Here is a 27,570-nt window from a genome sequence, read left to right on the forward strand (position 1 = left end):
CTGCTGCTGGCCACCTGTGGCCACCCTGCCCCTCTTGGTGACTGCATTATCCTGAGCTGCCTGAGATAATCCAATTTTCACTACAGGCCTCAAAAAATTCAGCAATGTCCCTTCATAGATTCTATATACAGTGTGTCTAACCTGTGAATAAAAACAAAGGTTTCATTCTGCGTGATCAAATCCACAAACACAAAGCATTTTCACAGAATCCTTTGGGGCCCACCTCTCACCTTCAGCGTCCCCTTCTTAGTTATCTGGGCTTCTGTCTTGTATGATCTGTCAGGTTCTAGGCCTTGTAAGGGTGAGTTCCATGTCTCCACTCACTTACATGTGCCCAGGACGGTTGGCTCTTGGGAGGCTCTTCATGGTGATTGAGGCCATGGATCCTTCGCACTGTTCCTTGAATCCACTTGACACGAAATACTCATCCTGAAATGATGCTTTGAAAGCGATGCTTCCAGTCAATTGTGGGTCCACTGTATTATGGATCCCTAGTACCCAATACACGGCATATAAGAAATGAATGGAAAATGAGGGCATGGACTCAAGTGTGCCTACAAGGTGAGAGAAAAGGGTCCTACTTACTAGGTGTGCTACGAAGGCATCTGGGACCATTGGCTTTGCTATTTCATAGCAGGCCTGGGGCTTTGAAGGCTGGTATTTCCTCATTCTAAACCTCAGAGTCCAATGAATTACCACCAAGTGGACAAAGGTCCATGGGCCAGAGCTCTTGGTGTGAACAACATACCTTTTTTGGGTGTGATTCATAAACGGGGACTATACAAAACTAAGAACCATGTTTGTGTGCTGACTACCTGCAAGCCGTGGTGAGAAAACACTCTGTATACATGATCTTATTCAATGCTTGTTACAAATCCCTGAAGTGGATTTTTAGACAAACTTTCTATTCTAGAGCTTTTTGGAACAAGAGGCTAGTGTAGTGAGCTTCCACCTACTCAGCAGCAGATTCAGATATTTGTAATCTGACGGCCAATCTCGTTACATGTATGCTCCTACATGCTTCTCCTCTGCCTCTCGTGATTTTATAGCAAATCCCACACATTACAGAATTTCCTCCCTGACCTTCTTGGTGGATGTCTGTAAAAGATATGATTGTTTGTTCTTTCACCACGAGGTCTCTGTCACCCAGGCTGGAGTTCAGTGGCATGATCTTGGTTCACTGTGGCCTCTCCTGCCTCAACTTCCTGAGTAGCTGCAACTACAGACTGACACCATGCCCTGCTCATCTTTTTATTTGTATTTTAGTAGAGACAGGGTCTTGCTATGTTGCCTGGGCTGGTCTACAATTCCTGGATTCAAAGGATCTTTCCACCTTGACCTCCCACACTACTGAGATTATAGGTGTGAACCACCGTGCCCGGAGACAAGTCATTAAAAAATAGAATCCCAATACCATCATCAACCAACCATCTCACACCATTGCTCTTTATCACTGTCAACTCTCCTTCTAGCTCCAAATTTCCAGTCATTTCATGTATTTATTGTTTGAATCAGGATCCAAATAAAGTCTCCCTTTGGGATTGTGTGATTCGCCTCTTAGGGTTTTTTGATCCTGACAGCGTCCCACTTTCATCTCTGTGCTGTCCCTTGCAATCCATTTATTGAATAAATCAGGCCATTTCCCCACACTTTGAATTATGCTAAGTGTATTCTCATTATGCTGTTTCTCATACTGTGAATTTTGCTAATTGTATCTTATGATGTTGGTTAACTTGCTCTTCACTTTGTTCTAGTTTTGATATATTAGTTTAATCTCGAGACTTGGTGAGATTCAGGCTGGACTTGATTCAGGGCAAAAAGGCTGTGCTAGTTTCTTCTGGGAGGAGGTGTGTACTCTCTGGAGATCTTTTTTTTTTTTAATTGGTGGTGTTAATGGCCACTGATCAATTACGGATTGAACAATGAAGGCATTGTTGTAACATTCCTTCTTCGTTTATGAGCTGCCACCCGTCGAAGAGATACTGCTACCCTAAGAAGGGCCGTGCATGAAGAAAGAGACACTGCTACCCCAAGCAGAGCCTTGCATTAAGAAAAAAATGAAGTAAATATAAAAAAGAGATGCTGCTTCTTATGAACTGTTACTCACTTGTACAACTTATATAGAAAACACCAGTTTATGGCTTGATTTCTTGTTTACCCTTTTTCAAAATCATGGGCTGTTTCATTTATATCCTTCAATGGTGACCACTTCTATTAATTATATATATATATTTTTTTTTTGAGATGGAGTTTCGCTCTTGTTACCAATGCTGGAGTGCAATGGCGCAATCTCGGCTCACCGCAACCTCCGCCTCCTGGGTTCAGGCAATTATCCTGCCTCAGCCTCCCGAGGAGCTGGGATTATAGGCACGCGCCACCATGCCCAGCTAATTTTTTGTATCTTTAATAGAGACGGGGTTTCACCATTTCAACCAGGATAGTCTCGATCTCTTGACCTCGTGATCCACCCGCCTCGGCCTCCCAAAGTGTTGGGATTACAGGCGTGAGCCACCGCACCCGGCCTAATTATACTTTTTTTAGACAGGGAGGGTCTAGCTCTGTTGCCCAGGTTGGTATGCAGAGAAGCAGTCATGCCACTACAGCCTCAAACTTCTAGGGTCAGGTGACCCTCCCATCTCAGCTTCCTGAGTAGCTGAGACCAAAGGCACGGGCCCTCAAACCTGAGTAATTTTAAAAATCTTTTCTTGAGACAAAGTGCCCGTGTTGCACAGGCTGGTCTTGAACTCCTGGATGAAGTGATCCTCCTAACTCAGCCTCCCAGAGTGTTGAAATTACAGGCACGAGGAGCTGTGCCAGCCCACTTTTATTTTTTCAAAAGGATCATTATGAATGCAGATATTCAAACATATCTGATATATCTCAATTCACTGCAACTATTATCCTTACTAATGTACAAAATGTCCTATCTTTGGTTAGAAGGAGGCCCTTCAGATTGGCCCTTCGGACATGTTGAAATCATCCTAATCTTTGATAGATTCTTTGCTATCCAGAGTGATAATAGGTTCCAGGCTCCTTACACATTTCTGGCCTAGACCTGGAATCAGCACTTTGTCCAGGAAGCCTTGTTTCCTTTCACTGGGCAACGGTATTTTGAGACCACAATCTTGGTGCTAGGGGCAAATAGTATAATTTTAAAACTTAAAGAACTACCTGGCTCATGTCTGTAATCCTAGCACTTTGGGAGGCCGAGATGGGTGGATCACCTGAGGTCACGACTTTCAGACCAGCCTAAACAACATAATGAAACCCCATCTGTACTAAAAATACAAAAAATTAGCCAGGCATCATAGCGGGAGCCTGGAATCCCAGCTACTTGGGAGGCTGAGGCAGGAGAATCACTTGAACCTGAGAGGTGGAGGTTGTGGTGAGCTGAGATTGTGTCATTGCACTCCAGCCTAGGTAAAAACAGCAAAACTGTTTAAAAAAAATAAATAAAATTAATTTAAAAATTAACATCTTTATAGAGGTGTAATTTACAAACTAAAATCTACCCATTTTAAGTGTACAATGATTTTGTGTGTGTGTGTGTGTGTGTGAGAGAGAGAGAGAGAGAGAGAGAGAGAGAGAGAGAGAGAGACAGGGTTATCACTCTGATACCAAGGCTGGAAGGCAGTGGTGCCATCATGGCTGACGGCAGCCTCAACCTCTTGGGATCAGGTGATCCTCCTGCCTCAGCTCCCTGAGTACCTGAGACTACAGGCTTGTGCCACCACACCTGTTAAAGCATTTAAATTATTTGTAGAGATGTTTCCCAGGCTGTTCTTGAACTCCTGGGCTCAAGTGATCTTGCCATGGCCTCCCAAAGTGTTGGGACTACAGGTGTGAGCCACTGCAGTTAGTCCAATTCAATGATTTTTAGTACATTTAGTATATTTGCAGAATTATGTGACAATCACCAAAATCTAGTTTAAGGACATTTCATCATCCCAGAAAGAAACTCATGCCCATCAGAGTCACTTTTCAGTCTCATTCCCAGCCCTAGTCAACCAGTAAGCTGCTTTCTATCTCTATATTACGCTGTTCTGGACCTTTCATATAAACGAAATCATGCGACGTGTGTTCTTTTGCAGCTGGCTTCTTTCCCGAAGCCTTGCGTTGCTGAGGTCGATCACTCTGGTAGCATGCCTCAGAACTCATTTTTGATTGCTGAATAGTATTCCTTTGTACTCCCCACATTTGAATTCCTTCGTCAGTTGATGGGCATTTGGCTTATCTCCACTTTTTGGTTCTTGTGAGTGGCATTGTTGTGAACATTCACCCACAAGTCTTTGTGGGAACATACATTTTCATTGTTCCTGGTTAGATACCTAGAAGTAAAGTTGCTGACTTTAAGGCAATTTGACTTTATTTTATTTTATTATTTTTGTCCTGAGCCCCTTGCAGTTCTGCTAGAGAAGGCGATTTTATTTTTAACATTTTGAGAAACTGTCATACTATCTTCCAAAAAAGTGGCTGTAGCATCTTACATTCCCACTGGCAGTGTGTGAGGGCTCTGTTCTCCACGTCCTCTCCAGCACTTGGTGTCATGCATCTGCTGCTTGGTTGTAGTTATTCTACTGGGTGGAAAGAGACATCGCGTTTTGGATTAATTTGCATTTTCCTAGTGACTGATGATGTTGAGCACTTTATAATGTGCTTATTGGACATTAAAATATTATCTTTGGAGAAATGTTTCTTCATGTTCTTTTCCCATTTTAAACTTAGATTGTCTTTTAATATTGAGTTGTAAGAGTTCTGGATATATCGGTTGTTAGACATATGATTTATAAATCTTTTCTCCCATTCTGCAGCTGTCTTCCCCTTTCTTGATTGTATCTTTCGTTGTGCCAAAAGTTTAAATTCAGCTGATGCTCAATTTTTTATTTTCTTGCTTTTTCCCTTTCCTCCTTTTCCAGGTCTCACTAGGTGGCCCTGACTGGTCTTCAACTGTGCTTTTGATGTTGTATCTGAGACATCAGTGCCTTACACAAGATCACAAGGATTTACTCTTATGTTTTCTAAGAGTTTCATTGTTTTTAGTTATACATTTAGGTCTGTGATCCCTTTTCAGTTAATTTTTGTGTATGGTGTTAGGCAGGGACCCAGATTAATTTATTTGTACATGAATATCCAGTTGCCTCACCACCGTTTGTTGAAGTCTATTCATGGTTGGAAACAGTGGGAGGCCAAGGCTGGAGTATTGCTTGAGTCCAGGAGTTTAAGGCTGACATCTGCCTAATTCTCCCCATAATTTCTCCAACATCTGCCTAATTCTTCCCCCACACCCAGCCCGGGGTAAACACCATTCTACTCTCTGCTTCTATGACTTCAACATTTTTTCTTTTTTCCTTTTATTTTTTCTTTCTTTCCATTTTCTTTAATGAATCAGTTCCTAAGCAGAGTTCAACTTTTTAAGGATCCACACATGAATGACATCATGCAGGGTTTGTCTTTCGGTGCTCTAATTATTTCACTTAGCATAATGTCGTCCAGTTTCATCCATGTCATCGCAAATGCAACAATTTTTAGGCAGATGTTGGAAAAATTATGGGGAGAATTAGGCAGATGGTAGCCTTAAACTCCTGGACTCAAGCAATATTCCAGCCTTGGCCTCCCAAAGTGCTGGGATGACAATCATTTGAACCCAGGAAGTGAGGTTGCAGAGTGAGACTCTGTCTCAAAAAACAAGAGGAGATGAAAGACTTGCTAGAGCTAGGTGTAGTGGCTCAGGCCTGGAATCCCAGCTGGAAGGCAAGATGGGAAGATCACTTGGGGCCAGGAACTGGAGACCAACCTGGGCAATCAAAAGACCCAGTCTCTAAAAAAAAAAAAAAAAAAAAAAAAAAATTTTTATATATATATAGACATGGTCAGCAGGGCACAGTGGCTCACACGTGTAATCCCAGCACTTTGGGAGGCAGAGGAGGGCAGAACACCTGGGATCGGGAGTTCGAGATCAGGCTTACCAGCATGGAGAAACCCTGTCTTTACTGAAAATACAAAATTTAGCTGGGTATGCTGGCGTGCGCCTGTAATGCCAGCTACTCGGGAGGCGGAGGTAGGAGAATCGCTTGAACCTGGGAGGCGGAGGTTGCAGTGAGCCAAGATCATGCCATTGCACTCCAGCCCGGGCAACAAGAGCAAAAAAAAAACCACAGGGTCTCATTCTGTCGCCCAAGCTAAAGTACAGTAGCATGATCACAGCTCACTGTAGCCTTGATGATCTGAGCTCAAGTAATCCTCTTGCCTCAGCCTCCTGAGTAGCCAGGACTGCAGGAGCACACCACTGTGCCTGGATTTTTTTTTTTTTCTTTTTTTTTTTAATTAGAAACAAAGCCTCGCTCCATTGCCCAGGCTGGTCTTGAGCTCCTGAGCTCAAGCAATCGTCCCAGCTTGGACTCCCAAAACACTGGGAATACAGGCATGAGCCACTGCTTCCAGCCTACATGAAATTTTGTGCGTGTGTGAGATGGAGTCTTGCTCTGTCACCCAGGCTGGAGTGTAATGGTGTGATCTCAGCTCACTGCAACCTCCATCTCCTAGGTTCAAATGATTCTCCTGCCTCAGCCTCCCGATTAGCTAGGATTACAGGTGCCCACGATCATGCCCAGCTAAGTTTTATATTTTCAGTAGAGGCAGGATTTCACCATGTTGGCTAGGCTGGTCTTGAACTCCTGACCTAGTGATCTGCCTGCCTCCGCCTTTCAAAGTGCTGGGATTACAGGCATTAGCCACTGCACCCAACCTAATTTTTGTATTTTTAGTAGAGATGGGGCTTCGCCATGTTAGCCAGGCTGGTCTCAAACTCCTGACCTCAGGTAATCTACCTGCCTAGGCCTCCCAAAGTGCTGGGATTACAGTTGTGAGCCACTGTGTCCAGCCATATATATGTTTTTAAAAATATTAGCCAAGGGTAGTGGCACACACCTGTAGTCCCAGCTACTCCAGAAGCTGAGAGAGGAGGATGCCTTGAGCCCAGGACTCTGAGGCTGCAGTGAGCTCTGATTGTGCCACTGCTCTGAAGTCTTGGTGACAGAGCCCCTGTCTCATAAAAATAAAAAAAATTAAAAAATAAAAAGGGAAGGAAGGAACAAAGGGAGGGAAGGAAGGAGGGAGGGAAATTTAACTTATCAGGCAGAGTCCTATGAATAAAAAAGAAAAGAAAGGTGGCCGGGCGCAGTGGCTCACGCCTGTAATACCAGCACTTTGGAAGGCTGAGGCAGGCAGATCATGAGGTCAGGAGTTCAAGACCAGACTGGTCAACATGGTGAAACCCTGTCTCTACCAAAAAATTCAAAAATAAATTAGCTGTGCATGGTGGCTTGTGCCTGTAATCCCAGCTACTCGGGAGGCCGAGGTAGGAGAATTGCTTGAAACGCTACCCAGGAGGCAGAGGTTGCAGTGAGCGGAGTTCACATCACTGCCCTCCAGCCTAGGATACAGAGCAAGACTCCATCTCAAAACAAAAGGAAAAGAGAGAGAGAGAGAGAGAGAGAAAGAGAAAGAGAGAGAAAGAGAGAGAGAGAGGAGAGAGAGAGAGAGAGAGGAGAGAGAGAGAGAGAGAGAGAGAAAAAGAAAGGCTGGCATGAGGGAGTAGCAGAGGCTGCCCCAAAATGTGCTCAGCTCAATGCCTCCGTTTCGTCCTCTCTGTGTGTCAGCTTCTCACTCCCCAAAATTTCCCCAGTTCCTCCTCCTGCCACCCCCACACAAAGTATATGGGAAAAAGAATGAACTCAACTATCAATTATCTGGGGGCTAAACCCATGCTTTACGTGGGGTCCCCATTTTGCTGGGCTTTTGAGTCCCTTTACTGCTTGTCAGACCACAGTGTGTCTTCATTCCACCAAGAAACTTAATCCCTACAAACCCTGTATCCTACAGGAGCAAAGGAGGAGAGAAGACTCACTAATCCATTTCCAGAATCCATTACAGAACCCAAGGGTCCTAAGTGGAAAAGGTGAGCCCATGTCATAGAACTAGGGAACTGTGGAGGCTTTGAAACACGTCTACAAATGCATTGTAACACCTCCCTTCAAGAGGTGGAGCTAAATTCTCCTCCCCTTGAGTATGAGCTGGACTTAGTGATTTGCTTTTAATCAATAGGATATAGCAGGGCGCGGTGGCTCACGCCTATAATCCCAGCACTTTGGGAGGCCGAGGCGGGTGGATCACGAGGTCAAGAGATCGACACCATCCTGGTCAACAAAGTGAAACCCCGTCTCTACTAAAAATACAAAAATTAGCTGGGCATGGTGGTGCGCACCTGTAGTCCCAGCTACTCGGGAGGCTGAGGCAGGAGAATTGCTTGAACCCAGAAGGCGGAGGTTGCGATGAGCCGAGATCGCGCCATTGCACTCCAGTCTGGGTAACAGCAGCGAAACTCCGCCTCACAAAAAAAAAGGATATAGCAGAAGCAATATGTGACTTTCAAAATTAGGTCAAAGAAGGCACTGTGGCTTTCTCTTTGGTGTTTCTTGAACCATTCACTGTGGAAAACCCACTGCCATGTCATGAGGACTGAAGCCTCCTGCCAACAGCCATGGGGATGCGCCATCTTGGAAGTGGATCTTGCAGCCCAGCTGAGCCTTCACATGACTGCAGCCCAGGCCTGCGTCACTCCCCACACCACAAGATTTCTCACTATGTTGCCCAGGCTGTTCTTGAACTCCTGGGCTCGAGCAGTCCACCTCCCTTGGCCTCCGCAAAGTGCTCTGATTACAAGTGTAAGTCACCACACATGGCCAAGGCCTGTATCTTGACACAAGCTTCTAAGAGCCCTGAGCCAGAACCACCCAAACTAAGTTGTTCCCCAATTCCTGAACCACAGAAACTGAGATAATGTTGGCTGTTTTTAAGCTGCTAAAATTTCTCTTAAGCTGTGAAGTTTTAGAATAATTATTATATAGCAATAAGCAACTCATGCAGGAATACTCCCAAGTTAACAGCCATGGTCTAGATGGTTATAAGGAGTTTTCCGAGACAAATCGTTCTACGAATCCAACACATTTCTGCAGGATAGAGATGAAGAAAAAGGCCGTGGCAGAGAGGCACCTTGTCTTCGGTATTTAATCAGCTCAATCCTTTTTCCTGCATTATGTGTCTTCATGACAGTGAAACCTAAACTATTCTCTCATTTGCTCTCCTGTCTCTTTTTTCTCACCACAATGGACGCTCCATGAGAACAGGGACTTAACACACTGAAGTCCACCCACTACTCCCTAGGATCGTGTTTTGCACTAAGGTAACAAACAGAATCAGATACTCCTCACAGACCTTTTGTCTCCCGTGAAGTTGCAGCTACCCCACTCAACTCCATCACTCCTATCCCTTGTTAGCCTCTCACATGAAAATCATTGAGGCCAGGCACAGTGGCTCACACCTGTAATCCCAACACTTTGGGAAGCTGAGGCGGGTACATCACTTGAGGTCAGGAGTTCGAGATGAGCCTGGCCAATACATCAAAACCCCCATCTCTACTGTCTCTACGAAAAATACAAAAATTACTAGGGGGTGCTAGCGGGAGCCTGTAATCACAGCTACTCGGGAGGCTAAGCCAGGAAAATTGCTTGAACCCTGGAGGTGGAGGCTGCAGTGAGATGAGATCTCGCCATTGCACTTCAGCCTGGCCGACAGAGTAAAACTCTTTTTCTTTCTCAAAAAATAATTTTTTTTTAAAAAAAAGAAAAACATTGAGTCCTAAGCCAGGCAGTCATGATGGCTCACACCCATATTCCCAACAATCTGGATCACTTGAGGCCAGGAGTTCAAGATCAGCCTGGGCAACACAGAGAGATTCCCCCACCGCCACCTCTACAAATTAAAAAAAAAAAAATTTTTTTTTTTTTTTTTTGAGACAGAGTTTTGCTCTTTTTACCCAGGCTGGAGCGCAATGGCACGATCTTGGCTCACTGCAACCTCCGCCTCCTAAGTTCAGGCAATTCTCCTGCCTCAGCCTCCTGAGTAGCTGGGATTACAGGCACACGCCACCATGCCCAGCTAATTTTTTGTATTTTTAGTAGAGACGGGGTTTCACCTTGTTGACCATGATGGTCTCGATCTCTTGACCTTGTGATCCACCCGCCTCGGCCTCCCAAAGTGCTGGGATTACAGGTTTGAGCCACTGCACCCAGCCAAAAAAAGTTAATTTTTAAAAATATCAACTAGGGGTGGTAGCTCACACCTATAATCCTAGCACTTTGGGAGGCCAAGGTGGGTGGATCGCTTGAGTCCAAGAGCTCAAGACCAGCCTGGGGAACACGGTGAAACCCCATCTTTAATGAAATTAGCCAGGTGTACTGGCGTGTGCCTATGGTCCCAACGGCTTGGGAGGCTGAGAGGGGAGGATCGCTTGAGCCTGGGAGGAGGAGGTTACAGTGACTCAAGGTCACGCCACTGCACTGCAGCCTGGGAAACAGAGACTTAAAAAAAAAAAGCCCGATACACACCAGTAGTCCTAGCTATTCCAGAGGGTGAGGTAGGAGGATCACGTGAGCCCGGGAGTTTGAGTCTGTAGTAAACCAGGATGGTGCCACTTCCCTGTAGCCTGGGCAACAAAGCGAGACTCTGATCTCTAAAAAATCAAAAATAAATAAATATAAAGATTCCTGGCCAGGCACGGTGGATCACGCCTGTAATCCCATCATTTTGGGAGGCCAAGGCAGGTAGATTCCTGAGGTCAGGAGTTCAAGACCACCCTGGCCAACATAGTGAAACCCCGTCTCTACTAAAAATACAAAAATTAGCCAGGCGTGGTGGCGTGCACCTGTAATCCCAGCTACTCAGGAGGCTGATGCAGGAGAATCACTTGAACCCGGGAGGTGGAGGTTGCAGTGAGCCAAAATCATACCACTGGATTCCAGCCTGGGTGACATAATGAGTCTCTGTCAAAAAAACAAAAAAAACCTCCTAAACCCATTATATCCATCACCAAAAGTCCTAGAGTCTGGCAGGGGGAAGCAGTGATGCGTCTGTGTCTGTTCCCTCTTCCCTCCTGCAGTCCTTCCCTCCTTCAGGTGTGCTGACAGCCATCTCTGCCCTCCAGGGCCTACAGTATGAAAGCTCCACATTTTCTAGAAACGATGTTATTGTGAGTAAATTCCACAGAACTGTTCCAGGATCCCAGAGGACTTCATCATGGTGGGGTTTTTTACCCCTCATGTTTCTTTCTTTTTTTTGAGACTGAGTTTCGCTCTTGTTACCCAGGCTGGAGTGCAATGGTGCAATCTCAGCTCACCACAACCTCTGCCTCCTGGGTTCAGGCAATTCTCCTGCCTCAGCCTCCTGAGTAGCTGGGATTACAGGCAAGCGCCACTACGCCCAGCTAATTTTTTTTTTGTATTTTTAGTAGAGACGGGGTTTCACCATGTTTACCGGGATGGTTCGATCTCTTGACCTTGTGATCCACCTGCCTCGGCCTCCCAAAGTGCTAGATTACAGGCTTGAGCCCGGCTAATTTTTTGTATTTTAGTTGAGATGGGGTTTCACCATGGCCAGGATGGTCTCGATCTCCTGACCTCATGATCTGCCTGCCTCAGCCTCCCGAAGTGCGGGGATACAGGCATGAGCCACCTCGCCCAGCCTTTACCCTGCTTATTAACTGCAACTGGCATTCTTTTCAGCAAAACAAATGGACTATTTCCAAGATGACAATTTCCTTCCTAAGGAGGTTGAAATCCTCTAACCGGTTTCCATGACCACTGACGGAGTCCATAGATCCATGTGCCACAAAATTCGACCACAAGACGTAGGGTTCTAGCAAACTAGGAGCATCAGCCCAGCGATGGTGGCTCACACCTGTAATCCCAGCACTTTGGGAGGCCGAGGTGGGTGGATCACCTGAACCCAGGAGGCGGAGGTTGCAGTGAGCCGAGATCGTGCCATTGCACTCCAGCCTGGGCAACAAGAGCAAAACTCTGTGTCAAAAACAAAACAAAACAAAAAAACCAAACTGGGAGTATGTGTACAATGACGGACAACAGTTTAAAAATAAAGGAAAAGAAAACTGGAAATGTGTGAGCCTTACGTTTTGCTTTCGTTTTTGTTTTGGTAATTAGGATCCTAAATATACGAACAGAGCTTACTATTTAAAGGAATCTTTCAGTAAAGTGCCCAATATACTGAGTATCTGAGCAAGACAGGGCAGGCATGAATTATGAAACTCAACTCTGTCCCCCAATACAGTCTCTTTTGCGTTCCTAAATCTATGTCCCTCCTCCCCTCCCCTCTCCCTGCCCGTCACTTCCAATTCCACACCACCTAGTGGCCTCCTCATGTGCACAAGCCCCCATGCCCTTCCGTCCCCATGGCAACAGGAGGACCTGCACATCACAAACCTCAACACATTTCTCTCTGCTCAAAATCTCGAGGGGATTCCAGCTGTTCTTAGGGGAAGTGCAGATCCTCTGTTCCTCCCGGCCCCTCTGGCACCCACCCTGCATTCACTGCCTCTGCTCCAGCCCCGCTGGCCTTCCTTCGACAGTTCCCCTGCCCCTCCTCACCATCCCACTTCATCTATACACAGCCAGGAAAGCCCTCCCGGACTTCCTTACCTAGGTAACCCTGCTCAGCCCTCAGACACCAGCTCAGAACACCTTCCCTGACACCTTGACTGGGTGAATCTCCTCCCCTAGCACCAGCTCTGGGGCACCATGGGCCTCACCACAGCTGTAAGCGCCCATCTGTTTCTGTGACTACTGGATTTACATCTGTCTTCCCCATATACTGTGGAGGCTCCAGGAAAGCAGAAACCTCTTCTAATTTTTCTCCTTACTGTAACCACAGTACCCAGCACCAATCAGGAACTCAAGACATAGGTGCTGAATAAATGAATGAATCAATGAATCAATAAGCCATCATCTCAATCAATGAGCCATCATCTCAATGAGCCATCATCTGCCTGTAACTAATAATTTCTGAATTGCACAGCCTTTTTTCAGTCCCCTTTTCATTTCTCTCCCATCTCTCCTGTCATTTGCTTTTGCCTCTTATTTTTATTTATTTATTTTTTGAGATAGGGTCTCATTCTGTCACCCAGGCTGGAGTGCAATGATGCCATCTCAGCTCACTGTAACCCCCACCTCCTGGGTTCAAGCAATTCTCCTGCCTCAGCCTCCCAAGTAGCTGGGATTTCGAGTGCCTGCTACTGCGCCCAGCTACTTGTGTATTTTTGATACAGATAGGGTTTCACCATGTTGGTCAGGCTGGTCTGGAACTCCTGAACTCAGATGATCTGCCCACCTCAGCCTCCCATAGTGCTGGGATTACAGGCCTGAGCCACCGTGCCTGGCTGCTTTTTTTGTATTGTTTTGTTTTGTTTGAGACAGAGTTTCACTCTTGTTGCCCAGTCCAGAGTGCAATGGTGCGATCTCAGCTCACTGCAACCTCCAACTCCTGGATTCAAGCAATTCTCCCCGCTCAGCCCCCCGAGTAGCTAGGATTACAGCCATGTGCCACCAAACCCAGTTAATTTTGTATTTTTAGTAGAGATGGGGTATCTCCATGTTAGTCAGGCTGGTCTTAAATTCCTGATCTCAGGTGATCCACCCACCTCAGCCTCCCAAAGTGCTGGGATTACAGACCTGAGTCACCATGCCCAGCTGCCTTTTTTTTTTTTTTTTTTTTTTTTTGTCTTTTGTATTTTTCTAAAACAGGATCTCATTCTATCACCCAAGCTGGAGTGCAGTGATGCCATCTCAGCTCACTGTAACCTCCACCTCTCAGGTTCAAGCAACTTTCCCGCCTCCTGTAGCTGGGACTACAGGCACCCACCGCCACGCCTGGCTAATATTTGTATTTTTAGTAGAGATGGGGTTTCACCATGTTGGCCAAGCTGGTCTCAAACTCCTGACCCCAGGTGATCCTCCCCCCTCGGCCTCCCAAAGTGCCGGGATTACAGGCGTGATCCACAGTGTCTGGCCTCCTCTGTCATTTAAGCTCAGGCAGAATGTCCCTTCCAAGATGCGTTCCTGGTGACACCAGCCAAACAAGACTCCTCTTGTCCCTGCTCCCCTCCCCGGACTGGAAGGGCCCCTCAGCCCCCTAGATACTCGACGTGCAGCACGTTCTCTAGAAGGCAGGGGCTTTTAGTGTTGTTTGTCATTTTACTTCCCCATGCCAGGAGCTCTGTAAATTTTGCTGCGATTGAATCCAAGCAGAATGAAGCAGAAAACAAGCCCTGCTCCCTCCCCACCTCCAGCCCAGTCTCTGCCTTTGATGCAGCCCAGATCCAAGGCGTGGATGGAGCTTTGGCTTGAAGGGGAGGAAAAATGCCTACAAAGTAATTAAAGAAGGAGAGAGCGAGTGAGCTTGAAAGCAAAACCTTGAGAAGCCCAAGGGCCAGCCGGCTGGCCTCCCTCACAAAGCCTGGCATGCAGTCCGAACTCACTACACACTGAATTAAGGGCTGAGTGAATGAAAAGTTCACAGCCTTGAAGCTCCTGGGGGCATTCCTGGCAGCAGGGCTGAGCAGAGAGATGCTAATAGATTCCAGCCGCCAGCGCCAACTCCTCTAGGAAGCCCAGAGCAATTGCCCTGCCTGGGACAGCCTGTGTCTCTTTCCCCTTTCCTTTCCATTTTTTTATTTTCTGAGACACAGTCTCCTCTGTCCCGCAGGCTGGAGTGCAGTGGTGCGATCTCAAACTCCTGGGTACAAGCACCCAGGTCTCAATGCCAAGGAACGAAAGAACACCAGGACTTCCCCATCGCTCACCGAAACCGAAGCGTCCGCCGTGGGCAGGGCTCCCAGCAACGCCTACTCCCCAGACTGTTGCAGAGGGAGTGCACAAAAATACACAGTTGTGCCCTGCGCACAGACACACACCGATGCAGAGAGATCGGTCACAGAGCCCCAGGGGAGCTGGGTCCACAGCAGAGATCAGGGGCCCTGCAGCCAACCTGTACCCACAAAGGACCTGTCCCTCCCATCCCAGCTGTGCCCACAGAGGCAGTCCTTCAGTTCTGAACAGGAGCGGCTGTGACGCTCAAGCCTTCTTTCCTGCCAGGAGGTTCCTTTCCCCTTCCCCAAGACTGGGAGTCCCCCCTCCCAGCCCCAGCCACCAGCCAAGCAGTCTTACTTCTTCACTTTTGGGTACTTCATCTCTGCAATGGCGTTTGTGGCTTCTGTCTGCTTTTCCTTCAGATGCTGGGGCCACATGTTGTCCACCCAGTCCACCAGGTCTACCTGAAAGACCAGCGTCAGCGCTGCACTGCCGCACTGCAGAGCCAGACACAAATACCCCTTTTCCCTGGGGAGTCCTTGGGTGCCCCCCACCCCCCACTGTGGGTTCCATATTCTCAACATGGGAGGAAGGAAGGGCAGGGATGACAGGACCCCTGCTTTGTAGAAGGGAGAATTGAGTCCCTTCAACAGGGATGAAAGTTGCTGGGGGTTGGGCATGGGAGCTCACACCTCTAATCCAAGCACTCTGGGAGGCTAAGGTGGGAGGATCACTTGAACCCAGAAGTTCAAGGCCAGCCTGGGCAGCATAGCAAGATCCCTGTCTCTACAAAACATGTTACCAACTTTAGTCACGCCCATGCCTCCAAGCCCAGCCAGCCACACCCACACGAGCAGTTTTGCAAGGCACAGCCCAGGTGGCAGGGGACACGGAAGGAGATGAGGTGGAAGGGGTCTGGGGAGGGTACCTGGGTTCCAGACCTACCACAGTTGGACGCTTGACCAAGTGCTCCAGCTTGGTGTGGCTGAACTCCAGACTGATGACGTTGTACAGCTTGTCCCGCTGGGCCTCAGGCGTCTCGTAGTATTGGGACATGCTCATCTCCGTGCCCTTCCGGGTGTTCACATCCATCACGTCCACAAGCCGCCGGCTCCCTGCGGGCAGAAGCGACACACGGGTTGCTCATGCGGACTTAAGTCTTCAGATCCTACATGGGAGCCTCTCACCCTAAACAAACGCAGCTCCTCCACCGTTCCCAGTCCTCATGCCTCTTCCATGACTGTTCAATCACCGTGCCTGTTGCATTTCCTTCCTGGATCTGTCTCCCACCCACCTGCTTCCCTGCACTACCACGGCCTCCACGCTAATCCAGGATGACCTCAAAAGCATCCTAAAGGGGCCTGGGCAGCAGGGCACAGAGGCTCACACCCAAAATCCCAGCACTTTGGGAGCTCAAGGTGGGTGGATCACCTGAGGTTAGGAGTTTGAAACTAGCCTGGCCAACATGGTGAAACCCTGTCTCTACTAAAAATACAAAGATGGCCAGGCATGGTGGCTCACACCTGTAATCCCAGCACCTTGGGAGGCCAAGGAGGGCTAGTCACCTGAGGTCACAAGTTCGAGACCAGCCTGACTACCATGGTGAAACCCTGTCGCTACTAAAAATACAAAATTAAGGGCCGGGCACTGTGGCTCATGCCTGTAATCCCAGCACTTTGACAGGCCGAGGCGGGTGGATCACCTGAGGTCAGGAGTTCAAGACCAGTCTGACCAATATGGTGAAACTCCATCTCTATAAATTAAAAAAAAAAAAAAAAAAGCAAAATTAGACAGGCATGGTGGCGGTCACCTGTAATCCCAGCCTCCTGGGAGGCTGGGGCAGAAGAATCACTTAAAACTGGGAGGTGGAAGTTGCAGTGAGCTGAGATCACACCATTGCACTCCAGCCTGGGCAACAAGAGCGAAACTCCATCTCAATAAATAAATAAACAAACAAACATACGAAGATTAGCTGGGAATGGTAATGGGAGACTGTAGTCCCAGCTACTTGGGAGGCTGAGGCAGGAGAATCACTTGAACCTGAAAGGCAGAGGTTGCAGCGAGCCAAGATCACGACACTGCCCTCAAGCCTGGGTTACAGAGAAAGACTCCATCTCAAGAAAAAAAAAAAGGGCTTCCTAAAGGAGTCTCCGGAATAGCCCCTCCTACGCACCCTCAACACTATAGCCAAGGTAAGCTTTCTAAAACAGAACCCCGACAGGGGCACTCCTCTCTCTGCTTAAAACCTTCAATGCCCCAGGCACAGTGGCTCACGGTGGTAATCCCAGCACTTTGGGAGGCCAAGGCAGGCTGACTACCTGAGTTCAGGAGTTCAAGACCAGCCTGGACAACATGACAAAACCCCATCTCTACTAAAAATACAAAAAAAATTAGCCAGGCATGGTGGCACACCCCTGTAATCCCAGGTACTTGGGAGGCTGAGACAGGAGAATCGCTTGAACCCAGGAAGCGGAGGTTGCACTGAGCTGAGATCATGCTACTGCACTCCGCCTGGACAACACAAGACAAAAAAAAAAACCTTCAACGGCTCCCACAGCCTACTGAAGACTCCCTTAGCTGCACATACAAAGCCTTTCTGTCTACTTAGAGCACTAGGATAGCACTTACCTGTGCAGAAAATGAGCTGTTGGTAGTCTCCCCCCCCAGAATGTGATGCCAGCAAAGTTACTGGACTTCCGTGAACCTCTGTATCTTCATCTTACCAACCATTCCAATGGGCTGGTTTTAAGGATTAAATCAGATGATGATGACCTGTCACAGTGTCTGACACACAAGTGAATGGGCCTCCCGTTCCTCCCGAGTGCCCATCACAATTCCTAAATAGCAAATTTCCTTTTGTTTATTTATTTATTTATTTTGTTTTTAATAAAGACAGGGTTTCACCATGATGGCCAGGCTGGTCTTAAACTCCTGACCTCAGGTGATCCACCCACCTCGGCCTCCCAACATGCTAGGGTTACAGGCATGAGCCACCGCGCCCGGCCAGCAAATTTCTTTGTCTACTGTCTTTTCTTTCTTCCCTACTATTTTTTGAGGACAGAAGTCTTATCTGTCTCTTGCTTGCTACTCTATTCCAAGTATCAAGAATGGAGGCTGGCCGGGCATAGTGGCTCAGGCCTGTAATCCCAGCACGGTGGAAGGCAGAGAGGGCTGACGGTTTGTCAGCGGGTAGGGGCTCCAGGGCTAACACAGAAGCTTCCCATCTCCTAGCATAGAGGGCCTTCCCTTCTTTCTGGACAGGCTGCATCTTCCTGAGTAGGGGGCACTCACTCATTTGTTCCATTCTGTTCTGCTGTCATTCATGTGACGTCATATGACACATGCTGGGCAGGACACTCAATGTTCATTATTCATTTTTTTAAATTATACTCATTTTTTTGGGGGACAGATCTTGCTCTGTTGTCCAGGCTGGAGTGTGGTGGCGTGATCTTGGCTCACTGCAACCTCCACCTCCCGGGTTCAAGTGATTCTCCTGCCTCGGCCCCCTGAGTAGCTGGGATTATAGGTGCAGGCCACCATGCCTGGCTAATTTTTGTACTTTTAGTAGAGACGGGGTTTTCCCATGTTGGCCAGGCTGGTCTCGAACTCCTAACCTCAAGTGGTCTGCCCACCTTGGCTTCCCAAAATGCTGGGATTACAAGCTTCAGCCACTGCAACCAGCCCTGATTTTTTCAAAAAAAAAAAAGAAAAAAGGAAAAGAAAAGAAATATACAAACAGGAAAACCCCCAAGAAGCCAGTGATCACCTTTGTTCACAGCCATATCAACAGGTTACAGGTTAAACCAAGCAAAGGTCAGCAAACGATGACAGCCCAAGGGCTCCATCCAGCCTGCTGCCTACCCTGGTATGACCCAGAAGTTAATCATTCTTTTACTATTTTTTTTACTGTCACCCAGGCTGGAGCACAGTGGCACAATCGCGGGTCACTGCAACCTCTGCCTCCCAAGTTCAAACAAATCTCCTGCCTCAGCCTTCAGAGTAGCTGGGATTAGAGGTATGTGCCACCACACCTGACTAAATTTTATATTTTTAATAGAGACCATTTCATCATGTTGGTCAGGCTGGTCTTGAACTCCTGACCTCAAGTCATCCACCCACCTCAGCCTCCCAAAGTGCTGGGATTACAGGTGTGACCCACGGCACCCAGCCTCAATTTTTTTTTTTCCTACCAAGAGCTATAAGTTTTGAGGGGTTTTCCTTTTTTTTTTCACAGAGAGGGAAAACTCAAAAGAATAATACTATTTTGTAATATAAAAACTATATGAAACTTAATTCTCAGGTCCATTTACAAAGTTTTTCCTGGCGCACGGCCGCACTCACTGTATAGGGTGGCTCCGTGCTACCAAGGCAGAGCTAAGTAGTTGCCACACTGACCGAATGTCCTGAAAGCCCTGAAGTACTGACTCTGGCACTTAACAGAGAAAGTTTGCTGGGCCTTGAACTAGACGAAACTCTCATGGAGCTTAGATGCTGATCTGGGTAATAGTCTCATCCGTTCACTGCACCTGCCCCGTAACAGGCCGGTGGTCAATATTTGTTGAATGAATAAACACAGCCTCTCGTGTGGTAGGAACTGAAAAATAACACTAACCCTGTGTAATCCCAGCACTTAGAAAAGCAGAGTTGGGAGGATGGTGCTTGAGCCTAGGAGTCTGAGACCAGCCTGGGTAACACGGCAAGATTCCACGCCCTTTTTTTTTCTTTTTTGAGACAAGGTCTCGCTCTGTCACCCAGGCTAGAGCACAATGGCATGATCATGGCTCACTGCAGCCTCAATTTCCCAGGCTCAAGCGACCCTCCAGCCTCAGCCTCCCAAATAGGTGGGACTATAGGTGGGCACCACCACATCCAACTAGGTTTTTATTTTTTGTAGAGACAGGGTTTTCTCTATTCTTTTTTTTGAGATGAAGTCTCACTTTGTCACCCAAGTTGGAGTATAATGGTACCATCTCAGCTCAAAGGCATGCACCACCATGCCTGCCTAATTCTTGTATATTTAAAAGAGACAGGGTTTCACCATGTTGGCCAGCCTAGGAGGCAGAAGATCTCAAGTAATCTGCCTGCCTCAGCCTCCCAAAGTGCTGGGATTATAGGGATGAGCCACCGTGCCAAGCATGATAGGGTTTCACTGTGTTGTCCAGGCTGCCCCATTCTGAAAGAGGGAAGGAAGGAAAGGAAGGGAAAGAAGGGAGAGAAGGAAGGGAAGGGCGGGAATGGAAGGAAGGGAAGAAGGAAGGGAAAAAGGGAGGGAGGGAGGGAGGGAGGGAAGGGAGGGAAGGAAGGGAGGAAGAGGAAGGGAGGAAGAGGAAGGGAAGAAGGGAAGGAGGGAAGGAAGGAAAGGAAAGGAAGAGAAGGAAAGGAAAAAGGGAAAGAAAGGAAGGAAGAAGGCAGGGAGGAGGAAGAGAAAAAAGGGAGGGAGGGAGGAAGAGAGGGAGGGAAGGAAGGAAGGAAGACAAGGAAGGAAGAAGGAAGGAGGAAGGAAATGAAGGCGGGAAGGAAAGGAAGGAAGGAAGAAGGAAGGAAGGCAGGAACCCCTTAAGTATGTAAGAGAACTTGCGCATTTCTATCTTTTGAGTTCAAAATGTAAATTTCACAGCAACCCTAGAGAAGCGAGGTAAGGCTGTTCCTGTTTTACAAATGGGGAGACCAAGGCCCAGAGATACAGCGACTGGCTCAAGCGCCCAGAGCACTCTTTCTACCAGTTACAATCATTACCACTCACTATGCGCATCAGCACAGGCGAGTTCCCTACAAAGCTTATCTCATTTTAGGTTCATCGTGGTCACAGCTTGGTGAAGCAGAACTTCAATTACACCCATTTAATGAAGGAGAGGCTGAGGCTTGGACAACTAACTTGCCCAGGAATGCGCAATTCCTGAGTGGCAGAGCTGGGATTTGAATGCAATTCATTCTAAAGCCTAAGCCCAGGTTCTTCTCTCATCCCCCAAATACTGAATCTTTATCACATGCTAAGGTGGATAAATGGCTCCAGACCAGGCCTGGCACGGTGGCTCAGCCTGTAATCCCAGCTCCAGAGGAGAGCGGATCCCGTGAGTCAGGAGCTGGAAACCAGCCTGGCCGACATGATGAACCCAATCTCTATCAAAATACAAAACTTAGCCAGTATGGTGGCACACGTCTGTAATCCCAGCTCCAGAGGAGAGCGGATCCCGTGAGTCAGGAGCTGGAAACCAGCCTGGCCAACATGATGAAACCAATCTCTACTAAAAATACAAAACTTAGCCAGTATGGTGGCTCAGCCTGTAATCCCAGCCACTCGGGAGGCTGAGGTGGGAGAATTGCTTGAACCCAAGAGGTGGAGATTACAGTGAGCCGATGTCGTGCCACACTGCACTCCAGGCTGGCTGACAGGGTGAGACTCTTTTTCCTTTTTTGAGATGGAGTTTTGCTCTTGTTGCCCAGGCTGGAGTGCAATGGCATGTTCTCAGCTCACCGTAGCCTCCACCTCCCAGATTCATGCAAATTCTCCTGCCTCAGCCTCCCAAATAGTCCAGCTAATTCTTTGTATTTTTAGTAGATACAGGGTTTCACCATGTCAGCCAGGATGGTCTCAATTTCTTGACCTCATGATCCACCCACCTCGTCCTCCCAAAGTGCTGGGATTACAGGCGTGAGCCACCATGCCCAGCCGAGACTCTGTCTTGATTTAAAAAAAAAAATCCCAGACCACCCAGACCAGACCAGTGGCCAGGTCCCCTCCCCAGGGATCGAGTGAAGCCGCTTATCCAGGGGAGGACAGCTTTTGTCCACCAGGGGTCATCCCGTTCTTCGCTGGATATTCTGGTCTTGATCTTGGCAGGGCCAGCACCATCCTTACCCAGGTGCCTGGAATAGGTGGACTTCACTCAGACTTTCCAGGAGGCCCACCTGGCAGAAACCCTGCTGTTACAACCCCCATGCCCCCGCCCCTCTGTGGCCAGCCTCCCACCTCCGCCCCCTCCCCCCTAATCTTGCTCAAAATCATCTATGCAAAGCTCCCTGTGCAAGAGGGTCTGGTGAGTATGTAGCAAGCAGGCTAAAGAGCATTAAAGGCCAAGCTCAACTCCCTCTGCCCTCACACAGTTAAATCCTAGAGGGTTTGGTTCCCAGAGGAGCCTCGAGCCTGTGCCTTGGACTCTTGGCTTCTCTGGGAATCAGCTTCTTCCTCTATAACATGGGGAAAAAATAGCTCCCCCCAGGAGCAGTCCTGAGATAACTGAGTTCATGTGCTTCACACTCATGTGGAGTACCTACCTATTTGGTCGGTCAGTTTATCTGTAACTACAGGTGGGGAAGGGGAGGAGGTGGAAAGCTTAGGGACTTTGCCCAGCGTCACAGTCACTTAAAAAGAATGTACTGCTTAGGACCCTATACCACATTCAAGATGCTAATGGGTGAGGGGTTCTGCTGGGGAATGATGGAAAAGTTCTAAAACTGACTTCCATGATGGTTGCACAACTCTGTGAATATACTAAAAACAAGTGAAGTGTGGCTAGATGCGGTGGCTCACACCTGTAATCCCAACACTTTGGGAGACAGAGCTGGGAGGACTGCTTGACCCCAGAAGTCTGAGACCAGCCTGGGTAACATAGTGACATGCCAGCTCCACACACAAAAAACATAGCCAAGCGTGGTGACACACGCCAGTGGCCCAGCTCCTCCGACGGCTGAAGTGGGAGGACTGCTTGAGCCCTGGGAGGTTGGGCCTGCAGTAAACCCATCGTGCCACTGCACTCCAGCTTGGGCAGCAGAGCCAGACCCTGTCTCAAAAAAAGTAAAAGAGGGGAAGTGAACTGTATAGTCTGTGACTTCTATCTCAGTAACAGATTTTTATGTTTTTTTAAATGGAGGGTCCCAGAGAGGGAAAAAATCTGGGAGTGTTTTCAAATAAATGTATGCCTTGTATGTATCATGATACTTGCCCTTTTTAAGTTGTTATTTTTAATCTTATTCCAAATGTAGACAAAAAAAAAAAAAAAAAAACACCAAGCATCTGGGATTCATTCGGCACTCAAATATTTGATGAATGCAAGAATACGCTGGGTGTGGTGACACACCTGTAACCCCAACACTGGGAAGCTGAGGTAGGAGGATCACTTGAGCCCAGCAGTTCAAGACCAGCCTGGACAACATGGCAAGACCCCATCTCTACAAAAAGTTTAAAAATTAGTAGGGCATGGTGGCAGATACTGGTAGTCCCAGCTTGGGACTACCCAAGCTGGTGGCAGATACTTGGGAGGATCGCTTGAGCCTGGAAGGTCAAGGCTGCAGCGAGTAATGACTGTGACATTGCACCCCAGCCCAGGTGACAGAGTGAGACTCTGTCTTAAAAAATAAAAACATGAGGCCAGGCTGGAGTGCAGTGGCACAATCTCAGCACACTCCAACCTGCACTTCCCAGGTTCAAGCACTTCTTGTGCCTAAACCACCAGAGTAGCTGGGATTACAGGCATGCACCACCACACCCGGCTAATATTTGTATTTTTTGTAGGGATGGGTTTTCACCATATTGCCCAGGCTGGTCTCAAAGTCCTGGGCTCAAGCCATCTGCCCACCTCGGCCTCCCAAAGTGCTGAGATTACAGCCGGGAGCCATCATGCCCAGCCAATATTTTCAGTAAGAATACAAATAAGTGATACAGTTTGGGTATCTGTCCCCTCCAAATCTCAATTTCAACATGAGCCACTTTTTGTTTTTTTGAGACAAAGCCTCACTCTGCTCATTAGGCTGGAGTGCAATGGCTTGAACATGGCTCACCATAGCCTCAAACTCCTGGGCTCAAGCAATCCTCCTACCTCAGCCTCCCAAATAGCTGGGGCTACAGGCTGGATACTTTAGAAGCATCTGGCCCCTCCCTCCTCCCTCTCTTGCTCCCCCTGTGGCCATGTGACACACCAGCTCAGCCTCCCCTTCCATTATGACTGGAAGCCTCCTGATGCCTTCACCAGAAGCAGACGCTGGCACCATGCTTCCTGTACAGCCAGCAGAACTGTGAGCCAAATAAACCTTTCTTTATAAATAACCCAACCCAGCTGGGCACCGTGGCTCACACCTGTAATCCCAGCACTTTGGGAGGCTAAGATGGGTGTTGAGATCAGCCTGGACAACATGGTGAAACCCCATCTCTAATAAAAGTACAAAAATTAGGCAGAGTGCGATGGCTCACATCTGTAATCCCGGCACTTTGGGAAGCTGAGGCGGATGAATCACAAGGTCAGGAGATTGAGACCATCCTGGCCAACACGGTAAAACCCCGTCTCTACTAAAAATATAAAAACGTAGCCAGGCTTGGTGTCATGGGCCTGTAGACTCAGCTACTTGGGAAGCTGAGGCAGGGGAATCGCTTGAACTTGGAGGTGGAGGTTGCAGTGGGCCAAGATCACACCAATGCACTCCAGCCTGGCGACCGAGCAAGACTCTGTCTCAAAAAAAAAAATACAAAAATTTAGCTGGACCTAGTGATGCAAACCTGTAATCCCAGCTACTGGAACACTGAGGCAGGAGAATCACTTGAACCCAGGAGGTGGAGGGTGCAGTGAGCCAAGATGGTGACACTGCACTCCAGCCTGGGCGACAGAACCTGACTCTATCTTAATTAAAAAAAAAAAAAAAAAGCCCAACCTCAAGCATTCCTTTATAGCAACACAAAATGAACTAAGACAGTAAATAAATAAAAATGTAATTTAAAAAAGACAAAAAGGTTTTAGGATTAGCTGAGATGATGACCCACATCGAAGAGCGGACGCAGGGAAGGCACTAAACAGAAATCGGCGGCCACCCCTCCCCAGCCTAAGCTCATTCCCTGTAATTTGCTAATGGGTCTTTGCTACCCACATACCTCGAGGGGTATGATGAGTTGAACTGCATTCCCCAATAAATGTTCAATCCCTAATATCCGTGAATTGGATTTTATTTGGAAACAAGTCTTTGCTAGTGTGATCAAGCTAAAATCAGGTCACATGGGATTAGGATGGGCCTAATAAGACAAGGACTTTTTTGGGGGCGGGGACAAAGTCTTACTCGCCCAGGTGGGAGTGCAGTGGCACAATCTCGGCTCACTACAACCTCCACCTCCTGGGTTTAAGCAATTCTCCTGCTTCAGCCTCCCACGTAGCTGGGATAACAGGTGCCTGCCACCATTCCCGGCTATTTTTTATTTTACTTTATTTTATTATTTATTATTATTATTTTTTTGGGGGTTTTTAGTAGAGATGGGGTTTTACCACATTGCCCAGGCTGGTCTTGAACTCCTGATCTCAGGTAATCTGACCATCTTGGCCTCTAAAAGTGCTGGGATTACAGGCATGAGCCACCGTGCCCAGCCATGACAAAGGAAATCTGGACACAGACACACAGAAGGAAGACAGCTGGATGAAGACGGAGGCAGAGATCACAGTCATGCAGATACCAGCCAAAGAACACTCAGCACTGCCACCACCAGAAGACAGAGACTTCGGGGCAGTGTAGCCCTACAGACACCTTGATTTTGGACTTCCAGCCTGCAGAAGTGTGAGAGGATAAATTTCTATGGTTTTAAGCCAGTCACTTTGTGGTACTTGGTTATGGCAGCCTAGGAATCTTATGGCAGGGTTGGCGAGAGAATGACTGGGAATACCTACATGGCTTCATCAACATGGAATATTTACACAGGGGAGGGCTGGTCCCTCCCCTTGCCTCCCTCCCAGAGTGTGGCACAAGCTGATCACATGGCCAACACCTCCCAAAACCAGATCGAAGTTTACCTAGCAGCTTCTCAAACAGAAAGGTACCGCCCACTGCTGACCTCATACTATTTCATCCTAAATACTGTATTTCTCGGTTACTTGTTTCTTGTCTTTCCGTTCCTGCTGCTCTGTGAGTGTCCTGAGGGCAGGAGCCTTGCCTGTCTCGATAGCTGCTCTATCCCAGATTTCCAGAACAGGGCCTGGGGCAGGCGAGGAGCTCACTCTCTGTCAAATGAGAAACGAGGGCTGTTATCTACTTTTATGCTCTGTCTGGGATATGACGTACGACTTCACAGACAAATGGAGAGTGAACGAAAGCGCTGACCTGGGAGTGGTTCTGGCTGGGCATGCGTAACAGGAAAGCTGAACCCCCGGCCACTCATGGTGGCTCACATCAGTAATCCCAACCCTTTGGGAGACCGAGGCAGGCAGATCACCTGAGGTCAAGAGTTCGAGACCGGCCTTATCAACATGGAGAAACCCCATCTGTACTAAAAATACAAAAAGGTAGTTGGGCGTGGTGGCACGTGCCTGTAATCCCAGCTATTTGGGAGGCTGATGCAGGAGAATCGCTTGAATCCAGGAGGTAGAGGTTGCAGTGAGCCAAGATGGTGCCATTGCACTTCAGTCTGGGCAACGAGAGTGAAACACTGTCTCAAGACAAAAAAAAAAAATGAATCCCCATCTGGAAGACACCTGGTGGATCCTGAGCAGCCCTGGGCAGTACAGCTCAACACAGAGGGACAGAAATGTATGGAGAAGGCCTGTGTTTCCTTTTCTTTTTTCTTTCATTCATTCCTTCATTTATTCATTTATTTATTTATTTTGAGACGGAGTTTCGCTGTTGTTACCCAGACTGGAGTGCAATTGCAATGGCATGATCTCGGCTCACCGCAACCTCCGCCTCCTGGGTTCAAGCAATTCTCCTGCCTCAGCCTCCCGAGTAGCTGGGACTACAGGCGCGTGCCACCATGCCCAGCTAATTTTTGTATTTTTAGTAGAGACGGGGTTTCACCTTGTTGACCAGGATGGTCTCGATCTCTTGACGTCATGATCCACCTGCCTCGGCCTCCCAAAGTGCTGGGATTACAGGCTTGAGCCACCACGCCCAGCCTCTTTTTTCTTTTTTTTTTAGACAGAGTCGCACTCTGTCACCCAGGCTGGAGTGCAGTGGCACTATCTCAGCTCGCTGCAACCTCCACCTCCGCAAGGCTCAAGCGACCCTCCGACCTCAGCCTCCCAAGTAACTGGAACCACAGGCTCGTACCACTACACCCAGCTAATCTCTGGATTTTTAGTAGAGAGAGGGTTTAAGCCATGTTGGCCAGGCTGGTCTCGAACTCCTGACCTCAAGTGATTTGCACACCTCAGCCTCCTGAAGTGCTAGGATTACAGGCATAAACCACAGGGCCCAGGCTCCTTTCATGAGCAATAACCAGGCCTCCCACTGCCACCACTGCCCTCCCTAGCACCTCGTAGGCACCCTCTTGGCCTCTGGTACTTTGCAGCTTTTTGAATCACAGATGCCACTTGGGAGCAGTGTTGCAAGACTCCCGGCCAGACCAGGGCCAGGCCAGAGTCCCCACTGACTACACCTCAGCCTACCCCGCCCTCTGATGAAAGGATGTCAGGGCCAGGCATGGTGGCTCATGCCTGTAATCCCAGCACTTTGGGAAGCCAAGGTGGGTGGATCACCTGAGGTCAGTTCGAGACCCACCTGGCCAAGATGGTGAAACCCTGTCTCTGAAAAAAAATTAAAAAAAAAAAAGGGTGTCAGGACTTACGGGAGTGGCTTAACTCAGCTGTATTCCTACCTAGGACCAGGGAAGGGCTGTGGGGAACAGCTGGGGCTGAAGTCAGAGGGGGAAGAGTGCAGGGACGAGGCCTGGGCAGGCCAAGCGACTGTCTTAGGAGCAGAAGGTTGGGAGGCTTGGTGCTAAGACAACTTCCTTTGTGTGCTGGGAGCTCCCTCTAGCCCCTCAGGTGTCCTGGAAGCCAGTCTGTGGGAGGGGTTGGAGAAGGTGTGGTGGGAGAAGGAAGGAAATTCAGTTCTGTTGGGCACTTGGGCTTCCTGAACCTCCCCTCCCCCTGAGAAGCAGAAATGCACGGGT

General features: G+C 48.2%; 1 protein-coding gene across 17 annotated transcripts in view; it reads right to left on the bottom strand.

Annotated features, from left to right (window-relative positions):
- Positions 1–27,570, bottom strand: part of LOC100387845 (uncharacterized) — a 226,702-nt gene that overhangs the window by 167,083 nt on the left and 32,049 nt on the right. For 6 of the 17 annotated variants that reach the window (XM_078339758.1, XM_078339746.1, XM_078339750.1 and 3 more), the window contains exons 4-6: positions 15,660–15,829; positions 15,072–15,174; positions 231–10,570 (exon numbers count right to left, since the gene is read on the bottom strand). The gene's annotated coding sequence lies outside the window, so the exon portion shown is untranslated. Of the gene's footprint in view, positions 1–223; positions 10,571–15,071; positions 15,175–15,659; positions 15,830–27,570 lie in introns of all 17 variants that reach the window. The other 11 variants (XM_078339740.1, XM_078339722.1, XM_078339717.1 and 8 more) reach the window with 4 other exon arrangements.

The sequence above is a fragment of the Callithrix jacchus genome, chromosome 1, assembly GCF_049354715.1.
Source record: "Callithrix jacchus isolate 240 chromosome 1, calJac240_pri, whole genome shotgun sequence".
Taxonomy (NCBI): Eukaryota; Metazoa; Chordata; class Mammalia; order Primates; family Cebidae; genus Callithrix; species Callithrix jacchus.